Source organism: Nerophis ophidion, linkage group LG21 (assembly GCF_033978795.1).
Source record: "Nerophis ophidion isolate RoL-2023_Sa linkage group LG21, RoL_Noph_v1.0, whole genome shotgun sequence".
Lineage (NCBI taxonomy): Eukaryota > Metazoa > Chordata > Actinopteri > Syngnathiformes > Syngnathidae > Nerophis > Nerophis ophidion.
In genome coordinates, this window is record NC_084631.1 from 4,099,534 (window position 1) to 4,123,007 (window position 23,474).

Below are 23,474 nucleotides of genomic sequence, written 5' to 3' on the forward strand. Positions count from 1 at the left end.
TACACGTATATACATACATACATACGTGTATGTATATACATACATACATACATGTACATACAAGCATGTATGTACATGTATGTATGTATGTATATACATGCATGTATGTACATGTATGTATGTATATACATGCATGTATGTACATGTATGTATGTTTATACATGCATGTACGTACATACATGCATGTATATACATAAATACATACATGTATATACATGTATGTATGTACATACATGTATATACATACATGTATGTATATACATGCATGTATGTACATGTATGTATGTTTATACATGCATGTACGTACATACATGCATGTATATACATAAATACATACATGTATATACATGTATGTATGTACATACATGTATATACATACATGTATGTATATACATGCATGTATGTATGTTTATACATGCATGTATGTATATACATGTATGTATGTATATACATGTATGTATGTATGTACATACATACATGCATGTATATACATACATACATGTATATACATACATACATGTATATACATACATGCATGTATGTATGTACATACATACATACATGTATATACATACATGCATGTATGTACATACATACATACATGTATATACATACATACATGTATATACATACATGCATGTATAAACATACATACATGCATGTATATACATACATACATGTATATACATACATACATACATACATGTATATACATACATACATGTATATACATACATGCATGTATAAACATACATACATGCATGTATAAACATACATACATGTATATACATACATGTATGTATATGCATACATGTATGTATGTATGTATATACATGTATGTATGTATATACATGCATGTATGTATATACATGTATGTATGTATATACATGCATGTATGTATATACATGTATGTATGTATATACCTGCATGTATGTGTATGCATACATGTATGTATGTATGTATGTATGTATGTATATACATGTATGTATGTATATACATGTATGTATGTATATACCTGCATGTATTTATGTATGTATGTATATACATGCATGTATGTATATACATGCATGTATGTATATACATGTATGTATGTATGTACATACATACATGCATGTATATACACACATACATGCATGTATATACATACATACATGCATGTATGCATGTACATAGATGCATGTATATACACACATACATGCATGTATATACACACATACATGCATGTATATACATACATACATACATGTGTATACATACATACATACATGTATATACATACATACATGCATACATATACATACATACATGTATATACATACATACATATACATACATGCATATACATAGATACATACATACATGCATGTTTATACATACATACATGCATGTATATACATACATACATGTATATACATACATACATGTATATACATGTATGTATGTATGTATGTTAATACATGCATGTATATACATGCATGTATATACATACATACATGCATACATATACATACATACATGTACATACATACATGCATACATATACATACATACATGTACATACATACATGCATGTATATACATACATACATGTACATACATGCATTTATATACATACATACATGTACATACATGCATGTATATACATACATATACATAAATACATACATATACATACATACATATACATGTATATACATACATACATGCATAAATACATGCATGTATATACATACATACATGCATATACATACATACATACATAGATACATACATACATACATACATATACATAGATACATACATACATACATATACATAGATACATACATGTATATACATACATACATGCATGCATGTATATACATACATACATGCATGCATGTATATACATACATACATGTATGTATATACATACATACATGCATGCATGTACATACATGCATGTATATACATACATACATGTATATACATACATACATGTATATACATGTATGTATGTACATACATACATGTATATACATACATACATGTATATACATGTATGTATGTATGTTAATACATGCATGTATATACACACATAAATTTATGTATATACATGCATGTATATACATACATACATGCATACATACATATACATACATACATGTACATACATGCATGTATATACATACATACATACATGTACATACATGCATGTATATACATACATATACATAAATACATACATATACATACATACATATACATGTATATACATACATACATGCATAAATACATGCATGTATATACATACATACATGCATATACATACATACATATACATAGATACATACATACATATACATAGATACATACATGTATATACATACATACATGCATGCATGCATGTATATACATACATACATGCATGCATGTATATACATACATACATGTATATACATACATACATGTATATACATAGATACATACATACATATACATAGATACATACATGTATATATACATACATACATGCATGTATATACATACATACATGTATGTATATACATACATGCATGCATGTATATACATACATACATGTATATACATACATACATACATATACATACATGCATATACATACATACATACATATACATAGATACATACATACATATACATAGATACATACATACATATACATAGATACATACATGTATATACATGTATGTATGTATGTTAATACATGCATGTATATACATGCATGTATTAACATACATACATACATGTATGTATATACATGTATGTATCTATGTATATGTATGTATATACATGCATGTATGTATATACATGTATGTATATACATGCATGTATGTATATACATGTATGTATATACATGCATGTATGTACATGTATGTATGTATATACATGCATGTATGTATGTACATGCATGTATAAACATACATACATGTACATACATGCATGTATATACATACATACATGTACATACATGCTTGTACGTACATGTATGTATGTATGTATGTATGTATGTATGTATATACATGCATGTATGTATGTACATGCATGTATAAACATACATACATGCATGTATATACATACATACATGTACATACATGCTTGTACGTACATGTATGTATGTATGTATGTATATACATGTATGTATATACATGCATGTATGTATGTATATACATACACGTATGTATGTATATACATGCATGTATGTATGTATATAAATACACGTATGTATATACATGTATGTATTTATGTATATACATGCATGTATAAACATACACACATGTACATACATGCATGTATATACATACATACATACATGCATGTATATACATACATACATACATGTATATACATACATACATGTATATACATACATACATGCATGTATATACATACATGCATGTATGTATGTATATACATACACGTATGTATGTATATACATACACGTATGTATGTATATACATGTATGTATATATATGTGTGTATATACATGTATGTATGTATATACATGCATGTATGTATGTATATACATGCATGTATGTATGTACATACATACATGTATATACATACATACATGTATATACATACATACATTCATGTATGCATATACATACATGCATATACATACATGCATGTATATACATACATACATGTATACACATACATGTATGTATGTATGTATATACATGCATGTATTGACATACATACATACATACATACATGTATATACATACATACATAAATGCATGTACATACATAAATACATGCAGGTATATACATACATACATAAATACATGCAGGTATATACATAAATACATGTATATACATACATGTATGTATATGCATACATGTATGTATGCATATACATACATGTATGTATGTATATACATGCATGCATGTATGTATGTATATACATGTATGTATGTATGTATCTATGTATATGTATGTATGTATGTATGTATGTATGTATATGCATGTATGTATGTATATACATGCATGTATTTATGCATGTATGTATGTATATACATGCATATGTATATGTATGTATATGTATGTATATACATGCATGTATGTACATGTATGTATGTATATACATGCATGTATGTATGTACATGTATGTATGTATATGTATGCATGTATGTATGTATATACATGCATGTATATACATAAATGCATGTGTGTATATACATGCATGTATTAACATACATACATACATGTATATACATGTATGCATGTATATACATGTATGTATCTATGTATATGTATGTATGTATGTATATGCATGTATGTATATACATGTATGTATGTATATGTATGCATGTATGTACGTGTATACATGCATGTATGTATATATATACATGCATGTATGTATGTATATACATGCATGTATGTATGTATATACATGTATGTATGTATGTATGTATGTATGTATATACATGTATGTATGTGCGTATATACATGCATGTATGTGTGTATATACATGCATGTATATACATACATACATACACGTATATACATACATACATACGTGTATGTATATACATACATACATACATGTATATACATGCATGTATGTACATGTATGTATGTATATACATGCATGTATGTACATGTATGTATGTTTATACATGCATGTACGTACATACATGCATGTATATACATAAATACATACATGTATATACATGTATGTATGTACATACATGTATATGCATGTATATACATAAATACATACATGTATATACATGTATGTATGTACATACATGTATATACATACATGTATGTATATACATGCATGTATGTACATGTATGTATGTTTATACATGCATGTACGTACATACATGCATGTATATACATAAATACATACATGTATATACATGTATGTATGTACATACATGTATATACATACATGTATGTATATACATGCATGTATGTATGTTTATACATGCATGTATGTATATACATGTATGTACGTATATACATGTATGTACATACATACATGCATGTATATACATACATACATGTATATACATACATACATGTATATACATACATGCATGTATGTATGTACATACATACATACATGTATATACATACATGCATGTATGTATGTACATACATACATACATGTATATACATACATGTATGTATGTACATACATACATACATGTATATACATACATACATGTATATACATACATGCATGTATAAACATACATACATGCATGTATATACATACATACATGTATATACATACATACATACATACATGTATATACATACATACATGTATATACATACATGCATGTATAAACATACATACATGCATGTATAAACATACATACATGTATGTATATGCATACATGTATGTATGTATGTATATACATGCATGTATGTATATACATGCATGTATGTATATACATGTATGTATGTATATACCTGCATGTATGTATATGCATACATGTATGTATGTATATACATGTATGTATGTATATACATGTATGTATGTATATACCTGCATGTATGTATATACATGCATGTATGTATATACATGTATGTATGTATGTACATACATACATGCATGTATATACACACATACATGCATGTATATACATACATACATGCATGTATGCATGTACATAGATGCATGTATATACACACATACATGCATGTATATACACACATACATGCATGTATATACATACATACATACATGTATATACATACATACATACATGTATATACATACATACATATACATACATACATGTATATACATACATACATATACATACATGCATATACATAGATACATACATACATGCATGTTTATACATACATACATGCATGTATATACATACATACATGTATATACATACATACATGTATATACATGTATGTATGTATGTTAATACATGCATGTATATACATGCATGTATATACATACATACATGCATACATATACATACATACATGTACATACATATACATACATACATGTACATACATACATGCATGTATATACATACATACATGTACATACATGCATTTATATACATACATACATGTACATACATGCATGTATATACATACATATACATAAATACATACATATACATACATACATATACATGTATATACATACATACATGCATATACATACATACATATACATAGATACATACATACATACATATACATAGATACATACATACATACATATACATAGATACATACATGTATATACATACATACATACATGCATGCATGTATATACATACATACATACATGCATGCATGTATATACATACATACATGTATGTATATACATACATACATGCATGCATGTACATACATGCATGTATATACATACATACATGTATATACATACATACATGTATATACATGTATGTATGTATGTTAATACATGCATGTATATACACACATGCATTTATGTATATACATGCATGTATATACATACATACATGCATACATACATATACATACATACATGTACATACATACATGCATACATACATATACATACATACATACATGTACATACATACATGCATGTATATACATACATACATACATGTACATACATGCATGTATATACATACATATACATAAATACATACATATACATACATACATATACATGTATATACATACATACATGCATAAATACATGCATGTATATACATACATACATGCATATACATACATACATATACATAGATACATACATACATATACATAGATACATACATGTATATACATACATACATGCATGCATGCATGTATATACATACATACATGTATGTATATACATACATACATGCATGCATGTATATACAGTACATACATACATGTATATACATAGATACATACATACATATACATAGATACATACATGTATATATACATACATACATGCATGCATGCATGTATATACATACATACATGTATGTATATACATACATGCATGCATGTATATACATACATACATGTATATACATACATACATACATATACATACATGCATATACATACATACATACATATACATAGATACATACATACATATACATAGATACATACATGTATATACATGTATGTATGTATGTTAATACATGCATGTATATACATGCATGTATTAACATACATACATACATACATACATGTATGTATATACATGTATGTATCTATGTATATGTATGTATATACATGCATGTATGTATATACATGTATGTATATACATGCATGTATGTATATACATGTATGTATATACATGCATGTATGTACATGTATGTATGTATATACATGCATGTATGTATGTACATGCATGTATAAACATACATACATGTACATACATGCATGTATATACATACATACATGTACATACATGCTTGTACGTACATGTATGTATGTATGTATGTATGTATGTATGTATGTATGTATATACATGCATGTATGTATGTACATGCATGTATAAACATACATACATGTACATACATGCATGTATATACATACATACATGTACATACATGCTTGTACGTACATGTATGTATGTATGTATGTATATACATGTATGTATATACATGCATGTATGTATGTATATACATACACGTATGTATGTATATACATGCATGTATGTATGTATATAAATACACGTATGTATATACATGTATGTATTTATGTATATACACGCATGTATAAACATACACACATGTACATACATGCATGTATATACATACATACATACATGCATGTATATACATACATACATGTATATACATACATACATGCATGTATATACATACATGCATGTATGTATGTATATACATACACGTATGTATGTATATACATGTATGTATATATATGTGTGTATATACATGTATGTATGTATATACATGCATGTATGTATGTATATACATGCATGTATGTATGTACATACATACATGTATATACATACATACATGTATATACATACATACATTCATGTATGCATATACATACATGCATATACATACATGCATGTATATACATACATACATGTATACACATACATGTATGTATGTATGTATATACATGCATGTATTGACATACATACATACATACATACATGTATATACATACATACATAAATGCATGTACATACATAAATACATGCAGGTATATACATACATACATAAATACATGCAGGTATATACATAAATACATGTATATACATACATGTATGTATATGCATACATGTATGTATGCATATACATACATGTATGTATGTATATACATGCATGCATGTATGTATGTATATACATGTATGTATGTATGTATCTATGTATATGTATGTATGTATGTATGTATGTATATGCATGTATGTATGTATATACATGCATGTATTTATGCATGTATGTATGTATATACATGCATATGTATATGTATGTATATGTATGTATATACATGCATGTATGTACATGTATGTATGTATATACATGCATGTATGTATGTACATGTATGTATGTATATGTATGCATGTATGTATGTATATACATGCATGTATATACATAAATGCATGTGTGTATATACATGCATGTATTAACATACATACATACATGTATATACATGTATGCATGTATATACATGTATGTATCTATGTATATGTATGTATGTATGTATATGCATGTATGTATATACATGTATGTATGTATATGTATGCATGTATGTACGTGTATACATGCATGTATGTATATATATACATGCATGTATGTATGTATATACATGCATGTATGTATGTATATACATGTATGTATGTATGTATGTATGTATGTATATACATGTATGTATGTGCGTATATACATGCATGTATGTGTGTATATACATGCATGTATATACATACATACATACACGTATATACATACATACATACGTGTATGTATATACATACATACATACGTGTATGTATATACATACATACATACATGTATATACATGCATGTATGTACATGTATGTATGTATATACATGCATGTATGTACATGTATGTATGTTTATACATGCATGTACGTACATACATGCATGTATATACATAAATACATACATGTATATACATGTATGTATGTACATACATGTATATGCATGTATATACATAAATACATACATGTATATACATGTATGTATGTACATACATGTATGTATATACATGCATGTATGTACATGTATGTATGTTTATACATGCATGTACGTACATACATGCATGTATATACATAAATACATACATGTATATACATGTATGTATGTACATACATGTATATACATACATGTATGTATATACATGCATGTATGTATGTTTATACATGCATGTATGTATATACATGTATGTATGTATATACATGTATGTACATACATACATGCATGTATATACATACATACATGTATATACATACATACATGTATATACATACATGCATGTATGTATGTACATACATACATACATGTATATACATACATGCATGTATGTACGTACATACATACATACATGTATATACATACATGTATGTATGTACATACATACATACATACATGTATATACATACATGTATGTATGTACATACATACATACATGTATATACATACATACATGTATATACATACATGCATGTATAAACATACATACATGCATGTATATACATACATACATGTATATACATACATACATACATACATGTATATACATACATACATGTATATACATACATGCATGTATAAACATACATACATGCATGTATAAACATACATACATGTATATACATACATGTATGTATATGCATACATGTATGTATGTATATACATGTATGTATATACATGCATGTATGTATATACATGTATGTATGTATATACCTGCATGTATGTATATGCATACATGTATGTATGTATATACATGTATGTATGTATATACATGTATGTATGTATATACCTGCATGTATTTATGTATGTATGTATATACATGCATGTATGTATATACATGCATGTATGTATATACATGTATGTATGTATGTACATACATACATGCATGTATATACACACATACATGCATGTATATACATACATACATGCATGTATGCATGTACATAGATGCATGTATATACACACATACATGCATGTATATACACACATACATGCATGTATATACATACATACATACATGTATATACATACATACATACATGTATATACATACATACATGCATACATATACATACATACATGTATATACATACATACATATACATACATGCATGTTTATACATACATACATGCATGTATATACATACATACATGTATATACATACATACATGTATATACATGTATGTATGTATGTTAATACATGCATGTATATACATGCATGTATATACATACATACATGCATACATATACATACATACATGTACATACATATACATACATACATGTACATACATACATGCATGTATATACATACATACATGTACATACATGCATTTATATACATACATACATGTACATACATGCATGTATATACATACATATACATAAATACATACATATACATACATACATATACATGTATATACATACATACATGCATAAATACATGCATGTATATACATACATACATGCATATACATACATACATACATAGATACATACATACATACATATACATAGATACATACATACATACATATACATAGATACATACATGTATATACATACATACATACATACATGCATGCATGTATATACATACATACATACATGCATGCATGTATATACATACATACATGTATATACATACATACATGCATGCATGTACATACATGCATGTATATACATACATACATGTATATACATACATACATGTATATACATGTATGTATGTACATACATGCATGTATATACATACATACATGTATATACATACATACATGTATATACATGTATGTATGTATGTTAATACATGCATGTATATACACACATGCATTTATGTATATACATGCATGTATATACATACATACATACATGCATACATACATATACATACATACATGTACATACATACATGCATACATACATATACATACATACATACATGTACATACATACATGCATGTATATACATACATACATACATGTACATACATGCATGTATATACATACATATACATACATACATATACATAGATACATACATACATATACATAGATACATACATGTATATACATACATACATGCATGCATGCATGTATATACATACATACATGTATGTATATACATACATACATGCATGCATGTATGTATATACATACATACATACATGCATGCATGCATGTATATACATACATACATGTATGTATATACATACATACATGCATGCATGTATGTATATACATACATACATGTATATACATAGATACATACATACATATACATAGATACATACATGTATATATACATACATACATGCATGCATGCATGTATATACATACATACATGTATGTATATACATACATGCATGCATGTATATACATACATACATGTATATACATACATACATACATACATATACATACATGCATATACATACATACATACATATACATAGATACATACATACATATACATAGATACATACATGTATATACATGTATGTATGTATGTTAATACATGCATGTATATACATGCATGTATTAACATACATACATACATGTATGTATATACATGTATGTATCTATGTATATGTATGTATATACATGCATGTATGTATATACATGTATGTATATACATGCATGTATGTATATACATGTATGTATATACATGCATGTATGTACATGTATGTATGTATATACATGCATGTATGTACATGTATGTATGTATATACATGCATGTATATACATAAATACATACATGTATATACATACATGCATGTATATACATGTATACACATAAATACATACATGTATATACATAAATACATACATGTATATAATAAATGTACATACATAAATACATACATGCATGTATATACATAAATACACGAATGTATATACATAAATACATGCATGCATGTATATACATGCATGTATTTATGTATATACATGTATATACATACATACATAAATACATGCATGTATATACATACATACATGCATGTATATACATACATACATGCATGTATATACATAAATACATGCATGTATATACATAAATACATGAATGTATATACATAAATACATGCATGTATGTATATACATGTATTTATGTATATACATGAATGTATATACATAAATACATGCATGTATGTATATACATGTATGTATTTATGTATATACATGTATATACATACATACATGTATATACATACATACATGCATAAATACATGCATGTATATACATAAATACATATATGTATGTATATACATACATGTATGTTTATGTATAAATACATGTATATACATAAAGGTATGTATGTATATATATCCATACATGTATGTACATACATGCACGTATGTATACACATGTATGTATATATAAACACACATGTATGTATGTACATACATACATGTATGTATACACACACACAAACATATATGTATGCATATACATTAATACACACATATGTATATGCAGAAATATATGTATATATATATATTTATGTACATACATACATTTCTGTATATACATACATATACATGTATATACATACATAAATGAATGTACGTACAAACATGTATGTATATACATACATATATACACACATGCATGTATATACACACAAACATACATGTAAATAAATACATACATGTATATACATACATACATACATGTATGCATGTATATACATACGTACATACATGTATGCATGTATACATATACACATACATGTATGTATATACATACATAAATGTATATGCACACATACATGTATATACACAGAAACATACGTCCATTTATATACATATATATATACATACATGGAAGTATGTATGTACATACATAAATACATATGTGTATGTATGTATATACATGTATATGTATGTTTATACAGAAATACATGTAGATATGTATATACATACATATCTACGTATATTCATACATATGTATCTACGTATATTCATACATACATATATACATGTATGTATATACATATATACATACGTACATACATACATACATACATACATACATGAATGTATTTTTATGTGTACGTATATATACACATGTATGTACATACATGTATTTCTGTATATACATGTACAGACACACAGGTATGTATATACATGTATTTCTGTAAACACACACATACGAACATATATACATACATACATGTATATAAATACATACATGTATGTATATATTTATGTGTGTGCAGGAATTCACAGGAATTCATGTATTAATGTATATATGTATGTATATACATGTATGTATGTATATACATACATGAATGTATATACATACTTGTACGTACGTACATGCATGCATGTATGTAACATGCATGCATGTATGTAACATGTATGTATGTACATACATAAATGTACATAATACATGTATTTATATACATGTATGTTTATACATAGATACATACATGTATGTTTATGTATACATACATATATATACATAAAGGTATGTATGTATATATATACATACATGTATGTACATAAATGTATGTATATACATGTATGTGAGTATGTATGTATAAACATACACATACATGTATATACACAAACATACATATATATATATTTTTTATACATGTATGTTTGTGTATATATATGTATGTATGTACATACATGTATGTATATTCAAATGTACATACATTTACATACATACATATGTGTATTCGTACAAACATTGTAAATACATACTGTGTATGTAACCACATACACATTCATCAATCATTAGATGTTTATGTCTCAAAGAACTAGACAAGCTACAACGACACCATCAGATCCCCCGTCAGGGCAAAGAAAAACTCTACCCATAGTACAAAGAGAAACCTTGGAGAGGACCGCAGATGTGGAGACCTCCCTGGGCGACCACAGCAATAAATGAATACATACTTACCTTTGTATGGATCTTGCATAATATTGTGAGTGTCTAGTCCATAGTGGGGCCAGCAGGAGACCAAACCCGAGCGGTTACACGTCATCAGCGCAGAGATGTCCCCAACCGATGCACAGACGAGCAGTCCACCCCGGGTCCCGACTTTGGACAGCCAGCGTTTCATCCGTGGCCACACTGCATGTACATACATACATATACACATTATATATACATACATATAAACATATACGGATATATATATATATATTTATATATATAGACACATTATATACATACATATATATACACATACATACGCATATATATACACACACACATATATATATACACATACATACATATACACATTCTTATACATATATATACACACATATATATATATACATACATATATGCATATACATTTGCATATATACACACATATATATATATATATACACATACATACATATACACATTTTTATATACATATATATACATACATATATGCATATACATTTGCATATATACACACATGTAAGTGTGTATATATATATATATGTTATATATGTATATACTTACATATACATATCTTTGCACGTATATATACATACATATACATAATGTATACACATATTTATACATTTATTTACATACACATATATGCAAACATGTATATTTACATATGTATATACATATCTATATAAATATACATGTATGTATATTTACATGCATAAATAAACATACATAGATATGTATATACACACAAATATAAACATGTATATATATACACATACATATACATACAGTACATTATATAAACTCATATATATCGAATCAATTTTAAACTCCTTCTATTTGTTTTTAAATGTCTAAACAACCTCGGGCCAACATATTTCTCTGACCTCCTTCAGCCTTACTGCCCCACTCGATCCCTAAGATCAGCTGCTACTGAGGGTCCCTGACACAAGGCTGAAGCTTAGAGGTGACAGAGCTTTCGCTGCTGCTGCTCCCAAGCTCTGGAACGACCTACCTCTGAGTGTTAGACAAGCCTCCTCTCTTCCTGATTTTAAATCTCTCTTAAAAACATACTTTTATTCCTTGGCTTTTAACACTAAGTGATATCCATCCTGCAATGGCGCCCAAGTATGCACCTGCTGTGAACCTGTTTTTATGTTTTATTCATTTATTTTTTTATCATGTTCTGTTTGTGTAGTGTTGTTTGCTCGGTCTTCGTATTATCTTTTAACCTGTCCATTGTACAGCACTTTGACTACCCCTGTGGTAAATTTTAAATGTGCTTTATAAATAAAGTTGATTTGATATATATGCTTATACATGTATATACATTTATGCATACATTATAAATACACATGTATACATACATTATATATAGGCATATATACGAATATACTTATATAAATACATATCTGTTTATATTTGGCGTATGTATGTATATAGACACATGTATAAATACATATATAAACATGTACGTATATACACACATATGCTTATTTATACATACATACATACATTATATATACACATATATATGTGCATTCATACATACATACATATACACATGTATATATATATATATGCATTTATGTATATATACATATATATATATAAATATATACACATACATATATATATATATACACATACATACTCAAGTATATACACATACATATATGTGTATATATATTCATACAAATATATATACATATATGTATATATATTTATACAAATATATACACTTACAGTACATATATATATACACATACAAACTCACATACATACATACATGTATATATACATACACACATCCGTACATATATATATATATACAAATACAAATATATACATGTATACAATTACGTATGTATACATATACATATTTACAGACATACATATATAAATACATATCTGTTTATATTTGGCATATGTATGTATATTTACATATATACATACATAGATATGTATGTATATATACACAAATATATGTATACATACATATATATAAACATATGTACGTTAAATAATAGACCCTAAAGGCTTATAAAATAGGATGTTTGTATTGTGTTTGGACATTAACGCGACTCTGTTACTAAAACTGTCTCAAAATAGCCTTTGGTTATTTAATGAGGTTAGGGCCAACTTAAAAAAAACATTCCAGTCTTTACCATGGAATAAAAAGTGGGCCTGACTAGATAAAAGTACAGAAATATAGAAAATTAAGGCATGTGTGAGGTGTGGGGGTGGGTTTGAACTACAACCGAGATGGTGTTTTTTTTTAGTTAAAACTACAAAATTAAAATGGAAGCCGGATATGACGTATAACGTATTTCCTTGAATTGCCGCCGGGTATATAGTATGCGCCTGCCTAGAATTACTGCCTGGTCAAACTCGTCTCACAAAATAATTAGCGCATCCTTAGTATTACCGCCGGGTCAAACTGGTTTCGCAAAATAATTAGCATATGCCTAAAATTTCCGCCCGGTCAAACTCGTCACGTCACGAGTGACACTTCACCTGTCATCATTTTCAAAATGGAGGAGGCTGATTTCAATAATTTGAAATCACATAAAGGGAAGAAGATTAAGAGCTATTCAGTAGGATTTAAGGTCCAAGCTATTGAATATGCTAAAAAGAACAGTAAGCAGCTATGTTTTATTAATATACCGTAGCTGCGTGTGTCAAATATGAGTCATTAAATGACTCCCGCCTCCTGGTGGTAGAGGGCGCTAGTGATCCTTTTTGCGACTACTCGGCTGCAGAAGAAGTGACAACAAGCAGCAAGAGTGAACAGCGATCGTTTATTTTTTCCTCTCGCTTGCACTTTTAACATGGAGGATTACATATCTAAAATAAAACAGTTTTCTAAACTGGACTTTCAATCGAAGCAGGAGGTAATAAAGGAAGATCTCCATCGATACAGAGAGACTTTTAAAACTGAAGAAAGATAAGGAAGACTTTTATAAACAAGTTGTCGATGCTTTTGATCAGAAGGAGCTGCGCATGGACTTCATTTATAAGTAAAGGTAAGACCATGATAACGTTTTTTTATTAAATATGCTTTTCATGATGGTATCCTTACATCACACTCAAATTTATAAGCGCAGGCCTAAATTTACCGCATGCCTTTGGTAAAGGTCGGAGTGAGAAGAGGTTTTAAATTAATTAGCGCCCCGGCAGCAATTCAAGGAAATACGTATAGACCTTTTGAGAAGAAGACTCTGCTCTGACCTTTCATCTGTTGACCAGTCCAGTTTGTGGTCCAGGTGGACTCCCAGGTACTTTAACAAGTGTAGTGTTGCCACGTCCATTGTGGTGGACACTTGTCCACGTCCTCTGTAATGGACATTTCTTGATGCCATTTAAGCACGTCCATTGCTGTGGACATCTTTGCCGCATCCTCTGTAATTATATGTAAAAAGAAATGTAGTTTATTATTCAACATACTGCAGGTGAAATAACCTACTTGCTGATTACCTGTGGTCTGCATGACCTTGCAGCCGCTGGAGTTTGACCTTCAACTGTCACTGCTTGTGCTGAACAATGTCAAGTAAAACATGTCCAACAAGACTTGCTGATGCGAACTTGTCTCACTGGGATTTGGGCCTGGGGCTTTAGAGAGGGAGGGTCCATTGTTTAGAGCAGAGGTCACCAACCTTTTTGAAACCAAGAGCTACTTTGGGTACTGATTAATGCGAAGGGCTACCAGTTTGATACACACTTAAATACATTGCCGGAAATAGCCAATTTGCTCAATTTACCTTTAATAAATAAATCTATATATATATTTAAAAAATGGGTATTTCTGTCTGTCATTCCGTCGTGCATTTTTTTTCCTTTTACGGAAGGTGTTTTGTGGAGAATAAATGATGAAAAAACACTTAATTGAACGGTTTAAAAGAGGAGAAAACAAGAAAAAAATGAAAATTAAGTTTTGAAACATTGTTTATCTTCAATTTCTACTCTTTAAAATTCCGAATTCAACCGAAAAAAAGAAGACAAAAACTAGCTAATTCGAATCTTTTTGAAAAAATTAAAAAAATAATTTAAGGAACATCATTAGTAATTTTTGCTGATTTAGATTAATTTTAGAATTTGGATGACATGTTTTAAATAGATTAAAATCCAATCTGCACTTTGTTAGAATATATAACAAATTGGACCAAGCTATATTTCTAACAAAGAGAAATCATTATTTCTTCTAGATTTTCCAGATCAAAATTTTTAAAAGAAATTCAAAAGTCTTTGAAATAAGATATAAATTTGATTCTACAGATTTTCTAGATTTGCCAGAATATATATTTTTTTAATTTTAATCATAAGTTTGAAGAAATATTTCACAAATATTCTTCGTTGAAAAAACAGAAGCTAAAATGAAGAATTAAATTAAAATGTATTTATTATTCTTTACAAAAAAAAAAATTAAATTTACTTGAACATTGATTTAAATTGTCAGGAAAGAAGAGGAAGGAATTTAAAAGGTGAAAAGGTATATGTGTTTAAAAATCCTAAAATCATTTTTAAGGTTGTATTTTTCGCTCTAAAATTGTCTTTCTGAAAGTTATAAGAAGCAAAGTAAAAAAATAAATGATTTTTTTTATTTTGTCCTGTCCAGCTTCTCAGGCAAATCATAATATAGATGTAGATGCCCATATCGGCTGCTCAGATTTACTTTACAAAAGAGAAGTGTAGGATACATCTCTTGTTGCCTAATTTAAATGTGACTTTATTAAATGTATTTATATTATCATTTGGTGCAGCCGGGCTCGAGCAGGAGGGGATAGAAAGAGAAAAAAAAGGAAGACAGGGGGGAAATTGTGGGGAAAAGAGGGGGATTAGACAGAGATAAAAACAACAACAATAGAACAACACCAGCACATACAATATGTACAAATATGATCGTAAAAGTAATTTAAACAAGTGAAGAACAAGTCTTTAAAATATTTTCTTGGATTTTGAAATTCTATTTGACTTTTGTCTCTCTTAGAATTAAAAATGTCGAGCAAAGCGAGAACAGCTTGCTAGTAAAAAAAATAGAATTTAAAAAAATAGAGGCAGCTCACTGGTAAGTGCTGCTATTTGAGCTATTTTTAGAACAGGCCAGCGGGCGACTCATCTGGTCCTTACGGGCGACCTGGTGTTGGTGACCCCTGCTTTAGGCCCTAATGCCTAAACCAGGTAAGGGAGTTTGGGTTCGGTTCGGTTCGCAGGTGAACGGAACAACACGGACATATAAGTAGCGCACCGCACGTTGTGTAAACAATGCACACCGAGGCACCATGGATTAATTTACGTGGACTTAAACAAGTTGAAATACTTATTGGGGTGTTAGCATTTAGTGGTCAATTGTACGGAATATGTAAGTTTTAATCAATCAAAAAAACAACAACACACGGCATGCTAGCAACGACTGGGCTATGATAGACTGACCACACCTCCTCTTTTCACGGGATATGTCCTCTTTTCGGAGCTGTCCAGGTGGAGTTTCTTAAATGCCTCGAATGTCCGGCATTTGAAGTTATGGTTGTATGTATTTTCAATGTATGTTCAAGGTTAAGAAGGGGTTAAAAACCAAAAAAAAAAGTGGTGCACACAGCCTTAACATTCGTGAGGGCGGGGCAGAGACAGAGAGCGCGAGAGAGTTATGATAAACGCGCATGCGCCGCCAGGCTCTACTTTTTATCCTTTGATTAATCAGATTTAATTTTTTATTATCTATAGCAGGGGTTTCAAAAGTTTGCCCCGGAGGCCATTTGCGGCACAAAGCTAATGTTTTAAAGGCCCACGGCACATTCTTAAAAAACTATTAAAATAAACAAAAGTGAAATAAAAAATCTTAAAGGCTAAATGAATCAGCACCTCCAAGTCCGAGTCCATGGTTCTCGCCCGGAAAAGGGTGGAGTGCCATCTCCGGGTTGGGGAGGAGACCCTGCCCCAAGTGGAGGAGTTCAAGTACCTAGGAGTCTTGTTCACGAGTGGATCGTGAGATCGACAGGTGGATCGGTGCGGCGTCTTCAGTAATGCGGACGTTGTACTGATCCGTTGTGGTGAAGAAGGAGCTGAGCCGGAAGGCAAAGCTCTCAATTTACCGGTCAATCTACGTTCCCATCCTCACCTATGGTCATGAGCTTTGGGTCATGACCGAAAGGATAAGATCACGGGTACAAGCGGCCCAAATGAGTTTGGGTCTCTCCCTTAGAGATAGGGTGAGAAGCTCTGCCATCCGGGAGGAACTCAAAGTAAAGCCGCTGCTCCTCCACATGGAGAGGAGCCAGATGAGGTGGTTCGGGCATCTGGTCAGGATGCCACCCGAATGCCTCCCTAGGGAGGTGTTTAGGGCACGTCCAACCGGTAGGAGGCCACGGGGAAGACCCAGGACATGTTGGGAAGACTATGTCTCCCGGCTGGCCTGGGAACGCCTCGGGATCCCCCGGGAAGAGCTAGACAAAGTGGCTGGGGAGAGGGAAGTCTGGGTTTCCCTGCTTAGGCTGTTGCCCCCGCGACCCGACCTCGGATAAGCGGAAGAAGATGGATGGATGGATGGATGAAAGGCTAAATGTAATTTAGAAAAACTTGCAACGTTGACTAATAAAACAAAGCTGTGTTTTTGTTTTCAAACTGTCATTGTTTAAAACATCCATCCATCCATCCATTTTCTACCGCTTATTCCCTTTTGGGGTACATAATGAATCAAAATCAATGTTATTATGAATTATTGATCTATCCAAGTTTCCAATTACTTCACATCAAATATTGCACTAAGAAAATTATTTTTGGTGGAAGATTTAGCAAATTTTTTCTTTTGTTTTTTTCTTACTGTACCGAAAATAAACCGAACCGTGACCTCTGAACCGAGGTACGTACCGAACCGAAATGTTTGTGTACCGTTACACCCCTAGCTGCAAGTAATTATTGGACTGAACCACCTCAGGATTCTGGGGTGGAATTAAATAAATAAAAAAGGCACAAATAGACTTTTTTTGCAGACAAAAAGTAACACTCTTTATATACAACAATGTATGTTTGTGTATATACATACATATATATGTATGTATACATATGTATGCATACATATGTTTGTATACATATGTATGTATTTACATATGCATGTATGTATTTCCGTTAGTATGTGTATATATACATATGTATGGATGTACATATGTATGTATGTATGTTTGTTTATAACTACATATGTATGTATATAAGTGTGTATTACTGTACATATGAATGTATATTCATAAGTATGTATGTATATACATATGTATGGATGTACATACATCAATGTCTATACATGTGTATGTATACACATATGTATGTATGTACGTAAATGTGTATATACCTATGTGTGTATATACTTACATATGTATGTGTGCAAATATGTACTTATGTACATATTTATGTATGTCTATACATATATATGTATATACATATGTATGTATATACATATATATATGTATATACATATGTATGTGTGTATTTACATATGCATGTATGTATATACGTTAGTATGTGTATATATAAACATATATGTACATATGTATGTACATATGTATGTTTGTTTATAACTATGTATGTATGCATGTTCATACATATGTATGTTTATGCATGTAATATTATACCTATTTATGTACAAATGTATTTATGTATGTATGTGCATATGTATCTATATATATATGTATATACATACGTATGTATATATATATAAAAAAGTGTATGTATATATATATACGTATTTGTTTTTATTTATGTATGTAATTACGTATGTATGTATACATGTATTTATGTATTTACGTATGTGCGTATATTTATGTATGTATATACATGTTTGTATATACATGTTTGTATGTACATATGTATGTATTTGTTTATACACATATAGGTATGTATGTACATACATACATGCGTGTATACATACGTCTGTATTTATGAATGTATATATACACATACAAACAAACGTACGTATGTGTGTATGTATATTCATATGTATGTATGTATGTAAAAATATTGGATGTATATACATTGGATGGATGCATGTATGTGTATATATAAATAAGTATGTGTGTATATACATTCACCAAGCACAGACATTTGCTCCAGCAGGTGTAAACTTATTTATTTTTCAATAAGCAAAGTCTATTGCGTGTTGCTCTCACTGCTCGCACCACGGTGTAGCTTTACAACCTTCCACGTCATCTGCTCCTCGCTACAGTTTGCTTCCGTGTGCATGTGTTGCTGCTTGTCTTGTCGTCTCTCATTCTTACCTACCAAGAGATTCCTTAATTGTGTCCAGGTGTGCGATCCAGGCACCTGAACTCGATTGTGGCGTCACTCCCGCCGCTCACCGTCCACGCTTCCATTTTTGCCAGGCCCTCCATCTATGTGTCTGCCTCGCCGTCAGACTACCACCCCCACCTCACCATGGTATATAGGTATGTATGTAAATACGTATATACATTTGTATATGTACATACATCCCTACACATGTGTGTATGTATGTATATACATGCTTGAATATATATACATACATACGTGTATATACATACATACATGTATAAACATACATGTATGTATGCATGTATGTAGACACATGTATGTATGTTAGTACATGCATGTATATACATACATGTATGTATATAAATACATGTATGTATGTATGTATATACCTGTATGTATGTATATACATGCATGTATGTATGTATATACATGCATGTATACACATACATACATACATGTATGTATATACATGTATGTATGTGTATACATGCATGTATTAACATACATACATACATGTATATACACACATGCATGTATATACATACATACATGCATGTACATACATAAATACATGCATGTACATACATAAATACATGCAGGTATATACATAAATACATGCAGGTATATACATACATACATGTATATACGTATATACATACATACATGTATATACGTATATACATACATACATGTATATACATACATACATACATGTATGTATGTATATACATGCATGTATTAACATACATACATACATGTATATACACACATGCATGTATATACATACATACATGCATGTACATACATAAATACATGCATGTACATACATAAATACATGCAGGTATATACATAAATACATGCAGGTATATACATACATACATGTATATACGTATATACATACATACATGTATATACGTATATACATACATACATGTATATACATACATACATACATGTATGTATGTATATACATGTATGTATGTATGTATGTAGATACATGTATGTATGTGTATACATGCATGTATTAACATACATAAATACATGTATATACATACATGTATGTATGTATGTATATACACACATA

General features: G+C 29.2%; 1 protein-coding gene and 1 long non-coding RNA gene across 4 annotated transcripts in view; one reads left to right on the forward strand and one right to left on the reverse strand.

Annotated features, from left to right (window-relative positions):
• Positions 1-14,366, forward strand: part of borcs7 (BLOC-1 related complex subunit 7) — a 67,183-nt gene extending 52,817 nt beyond the window's left edge. The window contains exon 7 of one of the 3 annotated variants that reach the window (XM_061881630.1): positions 13,975-14,366. The gene's annotated coding sequence lies outside the window, so the exon portion shown is untranslated. The remainder of the gene's footprint in view (positions 1-13,974) is intronic. The other 2 variants (XM_061881628.1, XM_061881631.1) reach the window with 2 other exon arrangements.
• On the reverse strand, positions 13,565-19,744 carry LOC133539601 (uncharacterized). The gene is made up of 4 exons (XR_009803443.1): positions 19,552-19,744; positions 17,594-17,728; positions 17,348-17,518; positions 13,565-14,293 (listed from the first exon to the last, which is right to left on the reverse strand). It is a non-coding gene; the product is annotated as an uncharacterized LOC133539601 (long non-coding RNA).
• Between the last annotated feature and the right edge of the window lie 3,730 nt (positions 19,745-23,474).